We start from the raw sequence: 18,143 nt of genomic DNA, 5'->3' as shown, positions 1-18,143 counted from the left end.
GAATGATGTATTTTTTAATGGTGATCATTGAAATCGGATGCGCATAAAATGTAAATGTACTTCGTGGAAATCATAGCAATTTTACTGTTTTGTACACCCTAATATGCAACAGATGTTACATCGTGGTCACCAAATAGAATTTCACTAAGTGTATACCAAATAAAAGGGATTGGTTCGCTGTTTTCGAAAATCGGATGCGCATCATGCCATTTCCGCGACTAAACGGTTTCTATGCGCTTCAAAAGTTGTAATTTTTACTTTATCTTTATTTTAATTTTATGCCACAATACGAAGTCCTTGTGATTTAATATAATGATTTAAATACTTTCGCCAATAGGTAAACTATAAAGGAAAAATTGGTTGCAACGGAATATATTCATTATTGCACGAAATTTTTACGAAAAAGAGAAAGAACTCTAACTTTTTTCTTCAACTTTTCCTTTAAGATCGTAAAACAACAAAATTATAATATTTTCCTCATATTTTCTTCGCATTTTTGCAAATAACATGAATATTATAGCTCCGACCTTCAAGCCATTGGCTTCATTTTATTTCTCACAATGTCTGGATGCTGTTTTATTTTTTTTACATATTTTTTCTAAGCATAAGCGCTTTTATTTCAAAAATATATTTGCAAATAAGTACAATTTTGTAATAAATTTAATTTTTCGCGAATCCATTGAAACATTTCATGAGTATTTTGACATGATCGTAAAGGGTATAAATTCATAAAACAGTAATAAGATATAACAGCTTATTATATCATGCCACGATTATTTTAGGATTTTTTCTAAATATTAAAATTAAAATGGTCATATCTTTTGCGCGCAACGGTCAAGGTTATTAACAAAAATATATTTGGAATGACGATTTTTTTCTTAATCTATGTACCAACATTCATTGATGTAGCACAGGGATGGAAAATTCAGTACAATAGTACTTTTTTCAGTACCATTTCACTACAAAAAGTACCGAAGTACCCCCGCGGCCAATTCAGTACCATTTCACATACTCTAGTCTAGAAAAAAATTACACTGTGTGTACACTGTGTGTAATTTTTTGTGTCATGGAAAATAAGACGAAAAATAAGAAGACACGTGTCTCGGCGTTTTTCCCTGTTACTTCGAATTTCGCGGTTATGAGCCCCCAAAGACCTGAGGCCTTGATGTCAAAAAGGACCATTTTGTCAGGCTCATATCTTCTAAACCGCTAAGAATTTTGGTTTACTCGTGGAGGCAAAGTTGTAGCTCTCATCTTAAAGAATAATAATTGTGAAGACATAAAATCCATTCAACCTTATCTTCAAGGTCAAAATCGTTAAGGTCAAGTTTCCGTTATAATTTTTTCTCAGATTTTGGCCTACAGGTATCAAACCGATCAAAATTGAATCAAACAACCAACTACAAAAATGTACCTTAGATCTCAAAAACAACTTTCTAGAACATATGAACCCTGTAGAAATGGTTCTTAAAGGTCAAAATAGCAAAACAAATGCAATTTTTATTTTCTTTTATCGGTTTCTGCTCCATAGAAATTAAACCATTCAAAATTCAAGAAAACATTCAATCACAATAATGTAGCGAATATATCAGTATACAACTTTGTGGAACATCAGAGCCCACTACGAACTGTTCTTAAAGGTCAAAATAGCAAAAAACTTTAGAAAATATTCGATTTATTAATATTCGATTTTTATACTTTTTTCTCCGATTCTGGTCCATAGATACCGAACCGTTCAAAATTCAAGAATACAAGCAACTACAAAAATGTACTTAAGATATCAGTTAACAACTTTCTGGAACATATGAACATTCTAGGAGCGGCCCTTTATGCTCAAAATTCGATTAGTTTTACTCATTCTTTCTTGGTCAGGTCCGTAAATAACAAACCTTTCAAATTTTCTAGAGTGTTGAACAGTTTGTTATTTCCAGACTTGAGCATTATCCATAATATAATTGTTAGTGAATTTTGAACATGAAGGACCGTTCCTAGAATGTTCATATGTTCTAGGAAGTTAGTAACTGATATCTTAGGTACATTTTTGTAGTTGCTTGTATTCTTGAATTTTGAACGGTTCGGTATCTATGGACCAGAATCGGAGAAAAAAGTATAAAAATCGAATATTTTCTAATGTTTTTTGCTATTTTGACCTTTAAGAACAGTTCGTAGTGGGCTCTGATGTTCCACAAAGTTGTATACTGATATATTCGCTACATTATTGTGGTTGAATGTTTTCTTGAATTTTGAATGGTTTAATTTCTATGGAGCAGAAACCGATAAAAGAAAATAAAAATTGCATTTGTTTTGCTATTTTGACCTTTAAGAACCATTTCTACAGGGTTCATATGTTCTAGAAAGTTGTTTTTTGAGATCTAAGGTACATTTTTGTTGTTGGTTGTTTGATTCAATTTTGATCGGTTTGATATCTGTAGGCCAAAATCTGAGAAAAAATTATAACGGAAACTTGACCTTAACGATTTTGACCTTGAAGATAAGGTTGAATGGATTTTATGTCTTCACAATTATTATTCTGTAAGATGAGAGCTACAACTTTGCCTCCACGAGTAAACCAAAATTCTTAGCGGTTTAGAAGATATGAGCCTGACAAATTGGTCCTTTTTGACATCAAGGCCTCAGGTCTTTGGAGGCCCATACCCGCGAAATTCGAAGTAACAGGGAAAAACGCCGAGACACGTGTCTTCTTATTTTTCGTCTTCTATCACGCTGCGGTGTCAGAATGTGGTTAATTTTTTTTCGTGTCGCACAGTGTTATACATATATGTGGAACTAAAAATGCAAAATTCATGATTAAAAATGCTAGAAATTCACAAAATCTGGATGTATGTACCTTCATGTTGGGAATATACCAAAATATTAACCGATATTGATCATTTTCTTCGTGGAGCTCTTCCACCCTTTGAGAATCAGTAATATCAAGTTACAGTCACTACGTTAGACTAATTATTTAAAAGACTTCACATCGAGCGGTATCGAAGTACATTCCAATATGAGAACCTGCAATACCTCTTTTATGGGGGCTATATTAGTTGGCAAACTATCGATAGTCTGACTATTGTTTTGAATACTGACGTAAAACAAACAATTCATCGGCCACTAAAACATTTTTTGAACTATCTGTCACGAATTATTTAAAAAATAATTTGTTCAGAGTTCAATATAAACAAGGCTTTACGACAACGATCAAACGAAAAACGAGAGTCGAACTATCGATAGTTTGTCAGTTCTAGGTTATTTAAAACGTGCATTTATACCCACATTCTCCATAGGAATGTTTTATACGCATATCGAATACAAAGCATCTAATTTCATTGATTTCGGTGGGATAATGAGGCTAAAACTTTTAAAATACCGTTCTATGGGGATTATATCAGAACGTGGACCCGCACTGACAAATTTCTGGGGGAGAGTTTTGTAGCCCCAACGAAGACTAAATACCAAATTTCAACAATTTGGTATGATAATGTGGCTCAAAGCTTCAAAATACCAATAATGGGAGGTACCGTTATATGGGAGCTATATCAAAACGTGAACCGATAAAGCCCATTTTTCAATACCAAACTTCCTAGGAGTAAATTGCAGCCTCTGTACCATATAAAAAGCTCCATTATTAAATATTGAGGGCTGTATCTTGAATTCAACAGACGGACGGACCTGTTATATACTTTATAGGGTCTCCAACGAATATTTCTATGTGTTACAAACGGAATGACAAAGTTAATTATACGCTCCATATGGTATACAAATATAGATCATTTTGCAACATTCTTCAGATTTCGTAGATATAAGATAAGCCTTTGTTGTAGTTTTTTTTAACTGAACAAAATGTTTTATTTTTCCTTAAAAAAATTATTAAAAAGTGCCTTTTCAATGAAAAAAGTACCATTTTAGTACTTTTTGAAATTTTTATTTTCCTTCCCTGATTTTTTTGATTTTTTTAAAAAGAAGAACTCAATTTTACAAATTTTTGCCCCTATAACCTTCTTAGCCTAAAGGCTGATGGTATTAAGAGGAGGAGATAGGGGGAACTAAGGGACAGTTTAATCTTAACCCAACCATTAGAGACTTTGAGCAACCCTGACTACGAATCTTAAAGCAAAATCGTTGATGACTTCTCTAATAAACATTATATCCACAAGGTAATGAATGAAGTAAGCGAGAACATCGCAAAGCTCACAACAAAAATAAAGTAATTGTTGGACCTCAAGAATGCGCTGCTAAATAATAGCAGGATTCTCTTGAGGAGATCAAAAGCACTCCCTTTACTTGCACGAAAGGGCGGCGAAGATGATTAGTCTCCTGAAGAACAATCCTCGAAGTAGAAAAAAAGATTCCCACCTTCAAATGTGACGAGTAAACCTCGTCAAGATGCACGCGAAGGGCGAAATTGTGTAACATCTGCACGGATAGAGATACATATTTTCATCATTTTTTGTTCAACAGATAACACAATCAGCTTTCCGGCTTAAAAAACGGTCAAATTAGATTCAGTAGTTGCAGAGGAATTCTAGGTCAAAGTTAAACTTTGAGTTTTTTATTATTTGTCATCAAAATATGAGTGTTTTTAATTTGTTTATATCTTCTTATTTATTAAAAGTTTGAAAGTTTACGTCAGGTGTCGGCGAAGTTTCCCCTATTTGTAAATTTTTGGAAATATTCGAGTTAGGATTCCTCGGAATCCTTGCGTTTTAGGCATATAGTGTCTTTGGCAATATTACTGCCAAGAATGCGAGAAACCTTTTAGTTACAAAATTTAACCCTCAAGCGATTTATCAAAGGGGTATTTTTGGTCCCTTTTTATACCCTCAGCCTTTAGGCTAAAGAGGGTATTTACACTTTGATACGACCAAAAATGTGTCTCATCGAAATAATGGTTTTAGACCCCAAGTATGTTTGTACGATATCCGTTTCAGACAATTTTGAGTAGATCTAGCAATGTCCGTCCGTCTGTCTGTCTGTCTGTCTGTCCGTCTGTCTGTCTGGCTGGCTGGTGCGCACGATAACTCTCGAACGGATCAATCGATTCGGTTCAAATTTTGGGCATCGAAATATTTTGTCCAGATTCGATTTAAGTTCGAAGATGGGCCATATAGGTCCACTCCTTCAAGTACCTCCCCCACAAATGTTCAAAAATTGTCGCAAAACTTGTGCGCACGATAACTCTAGAAGGGAATAACCGATTTGGTCTATACTTTGCACATCGTGTAATTTCTACCAAACTTAGATAAGGTTTCAATATGGACTCAATCGGTCCACTCCTTCGGGTACCTCCCACACAAAATTTCGGAAAAGTTCAGTTTAGGACCTGGTCTCGAATCGCTTTGATTTTTGTTTACGCAAGTTGTATTCACTGTCCTCTATACGACGCTGTAAGTTTCATTAGGGGCAAGTCCATACTTCCTGAGAAAATAGCCTGAAAGTTACAAAAACCCTATGACACCATGTGTAGTGGTTGGAGCGCAAGATAACGGATCTGCCGATTCGGTCCAAAATTTGGCCTTCGTAATATTTTGTCCAAACATAGTTTTAATTCAAAGATAAGCCATATCGGTCCATTCCTTCAGGTACCTCCCCACAAAAGTCCAAAAATGTTCGGAAAAATTGTGCGCACGATAACTCTTGATGGGAGTGATCGATATAATCCATACTTTGCACATCCGAATATATCTACCAGATAAAAAATTCTCGAACTATTTAACCGATTGGGTCCAACATTTGGTCTTCGTCATATTATATCGAGATAAAGTGTCATGGGGCAATACCGGTCCACAACTTACGGCACTTCTCCCCAATATTTAAAAAATGTCACTAAAATGCTAGGGCGATATACTTGAATGGGACAACCAATTTGGTCCAAACTTTGGATCTCCTAATATTTTGCCAACATTTAGTTTAATTTCTAAAATGGCCCATATCGGTCCTCCCTAAGGGTACCTCCCCCACAAAGGTTCAACATTTGTGTCTTAGTGCAGTTAACTCCTAATCCACATTTTTGTCGGCAAGTTCAAATGTCCAAAAAGGGCCACAAAATTCTGAAGAGACCTTAAATACATTCGCTCTGTCCGTAGGTGAGAGTTTCACTTCACATTGGCTGAGGGTATATATCTGTCGGCAAAGCCGACTGACACTTTTTTACTTGTTTTAAAAAGCTTTTAAATCCCCTTTAAAATGTGATGGAATCGTATACGAATATTCTACGAAAATGTTCGCCATAAAATTTTACTATAGGCTCTAGAATACAACAGAACTGTAAATCTTACCTGAACGCCCACGATCTGTAAATATCAAAAACACGTTTTAGGGTTAATGTTGTCCCACAAAACGTCATTCTAGATAGATGACGTCAAAGACAAAAATAATCTCCGTTAAATTTTACTATAAGTCACCGAAGAAACAAAAAAATCTATTTACATTATATAAAACTGAAATGTCTATATAAATTTTGCCAACTTAACCCAACAAATATTTTTTAATGAAATTTATTTCGTTAATTTTTTGAAGTGATGCATGAAAGTAACATGAAACTTAGTTTAAGACAAATAGTACCAAAAGAAGAAAAATTCTACACAAAATTTCTCAGAATAAACTAATTATCTAGGTACAATACTTTTTATGAAAATAACACTAGACATTTATAGAGTAAAGGTAGAAATTATTTCTTTAAAATTGTTTAATGTTAATTTTGAATGTTTCTATACACATTCAAATCTCCCAAAATACTTCACTCCCTGGGGATAGTGTCAAAAGAAGAAATGTTCCAAAATTATCAAATTTCACTATGAGTCTCTGAACAAAAGCAATCTGTAACCATTACATATAATATTCGGATCCGATTCGATCACATTTTAAAGTGGATTTAAAACGTTTTTGGAAAAAGGGACCGAAAATACACATTTGATGAATCGCTTGAGGGTTAAATTTTGTAACATAAAGATTCCTCGCATTGTTGGCAGTAATATTGCCAAAGACACTATATGCCTAAAACGCAAGGATTCCGAGGAATCCTAACTCGAATATTTTCAAAAATTTACAAATAGGGGGAACTTCCCCGACGCATTTAGGGTACTTCCCCACGTAAACTTTCAAAACACCTAACACGTAACTTCCATTTTTCGGTCCACTTTCATAATCTGCCCGATTTACCTGTAATTGTTTTTTGTGTTGTGTAGTGTAATTTATTAAAAACAAACAATATCTGTTATAGTTTATGAGAAATACCTATTTCTTTCACCAGAAATTTGAAAAAAAATTACATACATATTTTCCAAAGTGGGGAAATTTGTCGTCTTCTTCTTTTCCCACACCTTTCAATATTTTGACCTAATTTTTTGGTTTTCTTAGTCCATATTTACATTAGGCAATTTTCCTTGCGGCAATTGTCAGTTTTTCGGTGGGAGAGGGTGTGGAGAGGCAAAGGGTTACCATATGCATCACCTCTCTCTCCTTCAAACTGACAATTGCCGCAAGGAAAATTGCCTAATGTAAATATGGGCCTAGTTTCAATATGGACTTACTATCGAAAGCCATATAAAAAAATTTACAATCGGTGACGACAAAAATTGGGGTTTTGGCCAGGAAAATTGATTTCTGAACCATTGTGTGACACCCTTGTTCCGGCCAGCTGCTGCCATCACAGTGTACACTTGTTTGAATTAGTATCGTTTTTATGTGTTGGGAGAAGTATATCCCGGAATGCCTTCTCCGGATTCGTTTGGTCTGTGCCGAAACGGATAAAAACCCAGGACAAATTCAGATGTCCTCAGTTTGTCACATCCGCTCCCACCACACTTACATTTCGGTGAGATTCAATAAATGCCGGGAGTAAGGGCATCTCAGGGGTTGTTCTGGACTCGTCCATCCGGCGGACTACAACAGGCACTATGTTTTTACATGCTGCGTGTACACAGTCCCCAGTGAGCCGTCGTCATCAGAATACGTGACTCCCCCGCAGCACATAACACTAGCCGGCTTTTGGAAGGTTATACCCGTATGGTTTTGGCGGACTTTAATGCTCATCACGAGTTGTTGCATTCGGCCCTCGTAAACGACCAGAGGGGTATAGTGCTGATTGAGTAGATTGTTAATTCTACGTTTTGCATAGTCACTGAGGACGCCCCTACCAGAATAAGCTGACACTGAAAGTTCGCCAGACATAACCATTGTGTCACCTGGTCTGACAAATGACATCGCATGGCAACCCGTCATTTCCATCTCTGCATAATTGGCATCATCACCTCTGAACGCCGCACTTTCTTTACTTATGGAAAAGCTAATTGGCCGAGTTTCAGATAGTTCACTAATCACCGCTTCGTCACCTCGTCATATATCTGCTGGTCGATGAAATTTCCAAGGTAATGCTGTAACAGCTGGATGTGCCGGAAATCTACCTAGCCGACCACATCGTTCCCGCAGTCTGGTAACTTGAATCATACGAGTACAGACCTATTTCGCTTTTGTCGTCCGTAGCAAAGACCCTTGAGGGTTTAGTCCTTCCCAGCGTCAGAACTAGCTACCCTACCAATCATCAGCATGGGTTCCGTAAGCAGCACAGCACAACAAGAGCGCTGCACGCCATCTCCACACCTATTAGTCGAGGACTCAACCAGAGCAAGCCGTGTGATGGAACAGTGATTTGGAATTCAGTCGTACGTGGAATTCAGCAAAAAGAAGTCCAAGCCTCTGGACCGAAACAGGGAGTTACCCAATGTGGGGTGATATTTCAGGAACTGTTTAACCTCTACCTCTCCTGTATTCCGACCCCTCCAGACGGCATTGAGATCGTTACGGATAATTAGATAATTACGATCTTGTCGTCGGTTACTTACCCTGCATTCATTTGTGAAATATTGAACTCTTATTTAACCGATTTAAAAACCTTGTTAGTATGTTCACATCGTTTGTTCACACACGGAAGAAGAAAAACGCCTCTCTAAGAAGAAAAACGCCTCTCTGTCCCAAACATATTTTGCAGCAAATATATATTTGTTTGCAATCAGTCCGAAACATAATATATGTTTGGGTCCTGCAAACAAACATATACACACATTTATAAACGGTAGTTGTTTATTGAAAGGCATAGAAAAAAGCAAAAGCAACAACAGACACTTTACCGTCTTTACTCAACGATTGTATTTAGAAAACTGAAGAAAAAAGAACAACATAATTAATACCATTTTTTTCTTTTCCTCTTCGCTTGCTACGTTGGTTAACGACAACAAAGCACACACCACCAAAGCTTCTGCATCTGTTATTAGACCCTACACACAGCTCTTTATTATTTAACAGCATTCCGCAGCCGCGAGAGCCCTGTTGTTACTCTCTTTGACAAAAATCCTGTCTCCACCCATAAAAAATATGTTCTAACATAAAAATTATGTTGATACCCAAACAAATAAAATTGAGATATGTTACAAAATGTTGCAAGCATATATTTGTTTGGACACAAACAAATTATGTTTGGATCCGAACATATATTTTTCTTCGTGTGCCATAACTACCTTGGACAAGCTGACATATAGGAACAAGGTCCTCAATTTCCTAGTCGACAGGATTGCTCTAGTTCCAGTACTTCTGTGTTACCTTGAGAGTTATCATAATCGCCATATGGTTGATAGGACACCGCTATCCATGTATGTCAGAAGGGATCTTCATGATCTAGAGAGATAGAGAGGTCCAACGTTACAAAAACAATCCCTAGATCAGCATAGCAATCAGGCTGGTTTGAATAGTATTCACAAAGTTGTAGTAGCAGATGCCATAACCAAGTATAGTGTAAATAAGATCATCGGTGTACATAAGAGTAGTTTTAACTGAACTACACTCGTGATGCAGCAGCAGTCTGAATTCTTGTAGGGTAAATATTGATGACGCGGTGCAAAATATCTACCCAGCATATGGTACAAGACTGCATGACATACTGCATCTTTTCAACTATCCTATTCAATAGCTTTGTGGTTATAACTTATCGAAGCAATCACATTCCAAGACCTGGGGATAGAGACAGAGCCAGAGAAGAAGAAGGAAAAAGACACACACAAACGTATCATACAATATGTTCCGATTCTATATTCGCTTGTTGGGATATAAACATGTTCATTACAAGGACATTTCTGCCTTTAAATATTTATATGAAAAACATAGCATATTCTTATGGACGATGTGAGGGTGTTGCTACCCCCTTCATCCCCTATAACACCACACCACACCTCACCACCGCTGATACTATAAAAAATAATCTATGAATATACATATAATTTAAATTTAATGTTCAGTGATATCAATTAAATGTAATTACAATGTTTACTGGAGCTAAATAACAACAACAGCGTAAATATGAGGCTAACAGAATACATGGTACCTGCATTGTTACCCCATTCTTCTCAATTGCAACAACAACATTACAGTCTAGACCAATTCAAATAGAACAGGTTTCTCCATTAGAAGGCTTTGATTAAAATTTCTAACTAAAGACTTTTAAGGACAAACAAAAACTAGATGGAGGTATTTACTTAGCAGGACATATTCCGCAAAGCAGGGGAAGAGTTTTGGAATACCATATATTTTGTGTTGAGTTTATATTGTTCTCCTTGCTGTTAGAATTGTTGACAACTGCCAGGCCATTGCAACTGTTGTTCGGGATTTAATTGTTATTTGTTAAAAGCAACCATATTTATTTCTTTACCTTATTTTGTGGGTGTCATTGCGACGCGACTGGTTGCTTGTCGTTCCACCAAGAAAATAGCAAAGAGTGAATCGACAAAAAAGAATGGCTTTCATTGTCACATCAACGCAGTACAACATTGGTGTTAATGATAGTCTTCTGGTCTATTATCAAAATGGGAACCGAACACGAACATTACTTACCTTACCAACCGACCAACTACCAATGACGTATCGTTAACAACTGTGATTTGTGTTTATTTTGGTTTTTTTTGTTCTTTCGGACTTTAAAATGGTAATAGAAGAGTTGGGTGCCCAGACTATACAATTGAATTTGAATATTTTAGACAGAAAAAATATGTATTATTTAAACATAAATTTAAAAGGGTTTCCATAACTCACAGAAGAGCTTAAGGCCTTCTATAACTCATACGAGAGCATAACGTCTTCTCTGTCTCATAGAAGCGCTTCAGGTCTTCTATGTATCATAATAGAGCTTTAGGTCTTCTATGTATCATAGAAGAGCTTTAGGTCTTCTATGTTTCATAGAAGAGCTTTAGGTCTTCTATGTTTCATAGAAGAGCTTTAGGTCTTCTATGTTTCATAGAAGAGCTTTAGGTCTTCTATGTCTCATAGAAGAGCTTTAGGTGTTCCATGTCTCATAGAAGAGCTTTAGGTGTTCCATGTCCCATTGAAGAGCTTTAGGTGTTCTATGTCCTATAGAAGAGCTTTAGGTCTTCATAGAAGAGCTTTAGGTCTTCTATGTCCCATAGAAGAGCTTTAGGTCTTCTATGTCCCATAGAAGAGATTTAAGTCTTCTATGTCCCATAGAAGAGCTTTAAGTCTTCTATGTCCCATAGAAGATCTTTAGGTCTTCTATGTCCCATAGGAGGGCTTTAGGTCTTCTATGTCCCATAGAAGATCTTTAGGTCTTCTATGTCCCATAGAAGAGCTTTAGGTCTTCTATGTTCCATAAACGAGCTTTAGGTCTTCTATGTCTCATAAAAAAGCTTTAGGTCTCATATAAGAGCTTTAGGTGTTCTATGTCCCATAGGAGAGCTTTAGGTGTTCTATGTCCCATAGAAGAGCTTTAGGTGTTCTATGTCCCATAGAAGAACTTTAGGTGTTTTATGTCCCATAGAAGAACATTAGGTGCTCTATGTCCCATAGAAAAGCTTTAGATGTTCTATGTCCCATAGAAGAGCTTTAGATGTTCTATGTCCCATAGAAGAGCTTCAGTATGCTCTATGTCCCATAGAAGAGCTTTAGGTATTCTATGTAGCATATAAGAGCTTTAGGTCTTCTATGTAGCATAGAAGAGCTTTATGTCTTCTATGTCCCATAGAAGAGCTTTAGGTCTTCTATGTTCCATAAAGGAGCTTTATGTCTTCTATGTCCCATAGAAGAGCTTTAGGTCTACTATGTCCCATAGAAGAGCTTTAGGTCTTCTATGTCCCATAGGCGAGCTTTAGGTCTTCTCTATCTCATAGAAGAGCTTTCTTCTATACCTCATAGAAGAGCTTTAGGTCTTGTATGTCCCATAGAAGAGCTTTAGGTCTTATATGTCCCATAGAAGAGCTTTAGGTCTTCTCTATCTCATAGAAGAGCTTTCTTCTATACCTCATAGAAGAGCTTTAGGTCTTATATGTCCCATAGAAGAGCTTTAGGTCTTATATGTCCCATAGAAGAGCTTTAGGTCTTATATGTCCCATAGAAGAGCTTTAGGTCTTGTATGTCCCATAGAAGAGCTTTAGGTCTTATATGTCCCATAGAAGAGCTTTAGGTCTTATATGTCCCATAGAAGAGCTTTAGGTCTTCTATGTCTCATAGAAGAGCTTTAGGTCTTATATGTCCCATAGAAGAGCTTTAGGTCTTCTACGCCTCATAGAAGAGCTTTAGGTCTTCTATGTCCCATAGAAGAGCTTTAGGTCTTCTATGTCCCATAGAAGAGCTTTAGGTCTTCTACGCCTCCATAGAAGAGCTTTAGGTCTTCTACGCCTCATAGAAGAGCTTTAGGTCTTCTATGTCTCATAGAAGAGCTTTAGGTCTTCTACGCCTCATAGAAGAGCTTTAGGTCTTCTTAAACAAATAATGCAAAAATATCAAATCCATAATTCTGAGAATCCATATCAAAATTCTCTTTAAACTCTGATAAAAAGCCCTAAAATATCCAATGCTCCTTATTGTTATTACGATTTTCCCTCCCATGATAAATATTAAGCAATTAAAAACTTTAAAATATGTTTGCCATTTAAGCTAAGCAGAAAAAAATCACACAAAACAGCAACAACAATCTAAATGAAAAGAAAATGTTGCTGATCAAAGATAACGCCTTGGAAAAACTGATTCATTTTAGGCTATGATAAAAAAAAACAACAAATCCAAATACAAGGTAAGACCCACGAAAATAACTCAGAAGTTATGCGCATTGAAGCTGGCGTTGAGATGGCATAGACATGGCTATGAGGCGCACCCAATTTATGTTGTTATTGTTGATGTTTTTTTCGTCTTCTTCTGGTTATAATTTTTTATAAATATTTAATTAGATGGTGGCGGCAAAAAAAATTAACCAACACTCCAGCACCGCCAACCATCACAGCCATCTATGGCAGAAATTATAGATACTGAGAAATGTGTATACGAAATGAGTTGATTTTGCAGCAGCAGCAACAATGCTTCTCAGCTATTTTTGCAATAGGTAGCCGACAGACTGCCAGTCAACCGCCCAGCCAGCCAGCTACTACTTACTGTCTGCAGCCACCCAGAAATAACTCTGAAAGAAAATTCAAAGCAGAATTGCAACTTAAAGTTAATTAGAAAAAAAAATTATTAATTGAGTCTCCCCCAAAAAATAATGGTAAGCAAGGAAAACATTGCAGTACACGTAAGGGAGACTTTAAGGTACCCTATTTAGGGGTATTATAGGTAAAAATATAATGATAAGAATAAGTTCTCAAAGCCAAATGGGTCCCGAATTTAGTCAGACTTTTAGTTATTGACATACTGGGAAACATTCGATTAGGATTAGTCAACGACTGTATATTGCTGTAGGAACTTTAGTTCATTTTGAAGAACTAAGTCGGTCATTAGTTAATTTAGTTCTATTATTCGTCAATTATTTGCAATCATATGCTTCTTGTACACGCAGAGAAAAAATATTGTTGGAACAATCATATTCTAAGAGCAAAATAGTGTATTTTAAAATTCTTAAAATATGTATTGTTGGGCAACAATATATTTTGTGTCATCATGTTTCCTAATAAAAAATATATGGTTGAAACAACAATATATATTTTCAGATTTTTAAAATACACTATTTTGCTCTTAGAATATGATTGTTCCAACAATATCTCTTCTCTGTGTGTAGTTGCTATAATTTTTTTGTAAGTTTGTCGAACGATCTCTTAAGATTCACCATGTCTAATGTTGATTTTGCCAGAGCTAGTTCCACTAGTCTTGCTTGTTCAATTGTATTAGTAGTTCCTTTGTTCACTAACAGTTCAATTAAACTAAAATTACTGGAGTAGTAACGTAGGGTATTGCAAGTAATGAAGTAAACAATTTATTTTTAATTTTGGTTTGTTGAGAAGGTGATGCCGGTCTTGGTGGTGGTGGTGGCAGTGTGCTAAGGTGGGTAAGTACGCTTGATTGCTGAAGCTGGAGTTTCTAATTAAACTGAAAAACTTGTACATTTTCATAAATAGAGCGCTAAAATTGTTTAATTGAAATTCATTCAGCCATCCACTGAAACTCTAAATCTAATCAATGAATGCTGCTAAACTAACCAAAAAACTGTCTGCCAACTTGGAAAAGATAATAAATTGTTATTTTTTATATTTAAGATGATTCAGATAAGATAATATATATCAAAAAATATGTTTTTTTGTTGCGATAAAATAAGTTGTGCTCATCACTTTAGTACAAAATATATGGCTTTTAAACAATCGCAAAGGCTGGTCAATCTGTATGACGGTGTTAATTAAAATTGGAGAAAATAATCTTTTACACATAATTAGAGTAATATTTCTTAGACCGATAGCCGTAGTCGCCAGTGCATTTAGTTACAGTGGGTGTCACTAAAAATTATGCAACCTGAACTAAAAAATGTAAAGGTTGATAACTTCAACACGAGTTGAGATTTAACCATTCAAAAAGTTGTCTTTAAGATTGCATACAAAAATATTCCATTTACGTTACCGTTATACTAAAATTTTAATGGAAAAAATGATGCACCACAATAATCTATTAATAATTACCAAATTGTTGGCGTTTTATACCATTTTAGTAATCAGAATAATTGGTTTCCTATTGTTTTCATTAGTTTTGTCATTGATTCCGACAGAAAGAATGATGGTCCTCACGTTATTTTGGCATGATTGTAATTAATGTCCCTTTCTAGGCATTTTGGCTAGAAATTTATAGTTTTTGCAGTTATTTTCCAACAAATGACTATGAAAAATTATTAATGATGTATGTAAAAGTCCTGTGTTAGCCAGGCTTGCCCAATATTAAACTAGTCTTTAATGTCGTTGCCCCGATAGAGGAAAAAGTAAGGGCATAGAACAACAGTTTTTGTATTTTTCGTTGTAAATTGTTTTGAAATATTGGGAACAATATCTTGATCATGTAAAGAGCCTATATTTGCGTTTGGTGGATTGGAATTATTTCTGTTATACATATTAAACTTATAAAAAAATCTTGTTTCCATTAACGAAGGCCCCGGCGAGATTCGAACTCACGATCTCCTGTTTACTAGACAGGCGCTTTAACCAACTAAGCCACGGCGCCCTATAACGAAAATGTCGATAACGATTATTGATATATGTTAAGGGGAGTACACACTAACAGTCAAAACTGACAGTCAACGTACCTTTAGGACAATTTTCCGGCAAATAACAACTTTTATTTAGCTAAAAACGTTTGAAATACAATATTTACGGTATTATTTAGAGATTACAAAAGAAATTTTTCAGTTAGGCTTTGATATTCACGAAATAGACTCGATGACTGTCAGTTTTGCTTGTCAATGTGTACTATACTTAAGTATGAATGTAAAAAAAAAATAATAAGATAACAGTTATGTGGGACTAACTGATAACAACAGCCGCTAGCAATGAAAATTCCAATTGTCGCAAAATAATTAGTTCAGAACTATTTATATGTAGTTCTAAGCGGTAAAGACGTCAGTTGCGACTAACCCAGCAAACCAAATATCGGATGTCCGACACATCTGAACAATTTCGGAAGCAAAATTGTTCAGTAGTGCGATTCTCGAATTCATTTTTTGAGTTACCCACAAAAATCGGTAACATTAAAACGCAAATTTATGAATGAAAAGTTTAAATAAAAGTTGACAACAAATTGTAAGCATTTTAGTTTTACCGACATTTGTCGGTAACTCAAAAACTGAGTTAGAGAATGGCACCACAGATTTCGTTCCGATTTCTATATGATTTTTCGTTGAAAAACAAAGTTATTGGTTATTAAATTCGCATATACAATTTTTAAATATTTTAAATACATATAATATTCCTTTTCCAGAACCTGCAAGAATCTTAAAATTTTCACTACGGTAACAAGTTCGATGTCAGAGAAGCCGCTCCACGGCAGATATGTCTGAAGAGGCTGTACGAAAGGCGAAACATGCATGTCACATAGTGGTGGTTGTGTGGGTTCGAATCTTCGGCTTTCCTTTTTCACTTCCAAAAATTAACGGTCATTAAACTCGATTTCAACGAGAAATTAATTAAAATTACCCCTTTATGTTATGGAAGAAAATAGTAAAAATAGTAGATTCTTGCAGTTCTGGAACAGACCAAATAATTCAAGCTAATTTAATTAATTAAAAAACTTCCATAAATAATGGGCTTCGTCCTAATAAGACAACAATAAATAATAAAAAAAAATCCTTCGATATTTATACGATATTTCGATATTTATACGAAATCGTTCAGAAATCTTTTCGAAGATTTGGAATGTATCTCCGATTTTCATACGACATTATTCCGAAATCGTTCAGAAACCTGTACGAAAATTCGGAAGAAAAATTAGATTTCCGAATTTCCCAAGGATTTTCTACCGACATTTCGTTCCGAAATTATGTCAAGCACTTAATCCAACTTTCGTTGAGATATCGTTACGATTTCGGATCCGACATCGGACATAGCGTCCGTATTTCGTACCGATTTCGTTACGATGTCGGTACGACTGGTTTGCTGAGTATTTACTCTTAAATTAAATCCACCACTTTGTTTAAACAACAACAGAATAGAAGAATGATAATAAACTGGTATATGACTGTAAACTTGGAAGTAGTACATTACCGTCTACGGGTAATGCATAGATAGTCAATTGGTTACTTCCGCGGACATCCTCTTGTAAAAGTTTACAGTTGATTGCGCTGTGAGAGGTCCAAAGTGGAACTAGTTACTGTAACCCAGAGAATCGACGAGTTTCCGATACCGAACTAGTTCATGTTGCTAGGGGGAAATTGTCGCTGAGAACTCAGTGGTATGGGTTGTTTTTCCCAATCAATACATTACAGCGAGAACTTTCCGAATAATATTTATAAGTGAACAGGTCTCAACATATTCTTAAGCCTAAATTTTTAAACAATTGTAGGGGATATACCGGTAGTAGTGGAGCGATACTGTCCATCTTCAAGTTCAATGTAAGTTTGGAACTATTGTTGGTGGCCGTATAATTATGACAGCTTTGGGATAATTGTCTCAGTCAGTATGGACTTTTTTAATTTTTATTTTTTAATTGTTCCACAAACATTCCAGACGGGACAAGGAGACTTCTTTCATATCAATGAGTGCACACCGATTCATATTAGCTCAATAATATGGGTCTACTGTTTATCGCCGAGTCCGAACGGCGTGTGTTCGACACCACTTGTAGAGAAGTTTTACGTGGCTAAAATACTCAGGAAATGTCGCCAACATTACTTACTAAGGGGTATTTTGCCACCGTTGAAAATTTTTGATGTTGCCTGGACGGGGAATCGAACCCACGATTCCCGTCAGTATGGACTTACCCCCAAAAAAAATTATGCTAGCGTAATTTGAGCCGTATGGACCTGTTGTAAAAATATAAAACGTCCCTAAGCAGTTCAAATTTTTTTATACCCTCAGCCTTTAGGCTAAAGAGGGTATTTACACTTTGATACGACAAAAAATGTGCCTCATCGAAATAATGGTTTTAGACCCCAAGTATGTTTGTACGATATCCGTTTCAGACAATTTTGAGTAGATCTAGCAATGTCCGTCCGTCTGTCTGTCTGTCTGTCTGTCTGTCGGTCTGTCTGGCTGGCTGGTGCGCACGATAACTCTCGAACGGATCAATCGATTCGGTTCAAATTTTGGGTATCGAAATATTTTGTCCAGATTCGATTTAAGTTCGAAGATGGGCCATATAGGTCCACTCCTTCAGGTACCTCCCCCACAAATGTTCAAAAATTGTCG

At 35.8% G+C, this 18,143-nt stretch overlaps 1 non-coding gene across 1 annotated transcript; it reads right to left on the bottom strand.

Annotated features, from left to right (window-relative positions):
* Nucleotides 1-15,391: 15,391 nt before the first annotated feature.
* On the bottom strand, nucleotides 15,392-15,465 carry TRNAT-AGU (transfer RNA threonine (anticodon AGU)). The gene has a single exon. It is a non-coding gene; the product is annotated as a tRNA-Thr (tRNA).
* Nucleotides 15,466-18,143: the final 2,678 nt, after the last annotated feature.

The sequence above is a fragment of the Musca autumnalis genome, unplaced genomic scaffold (genome assembly GCF_047663935.1).
Source record: "Musca autumnalis isolate F117 unplaced genomic scaffold, ASM4766393v1 scaffold_1, whole genome shotgun sequence".
Lineage (NCBI taxonomy): Eukaryota > Metazoa > Arthropoda > Insecta > Diptera > Muscidae > Musca > Musca autumnalis.
The sequence above is the reverse complement of the archived record's forward strand: the minus strand, read 5'-3'. Positions and strand labels throughout refer to the sequence as shown.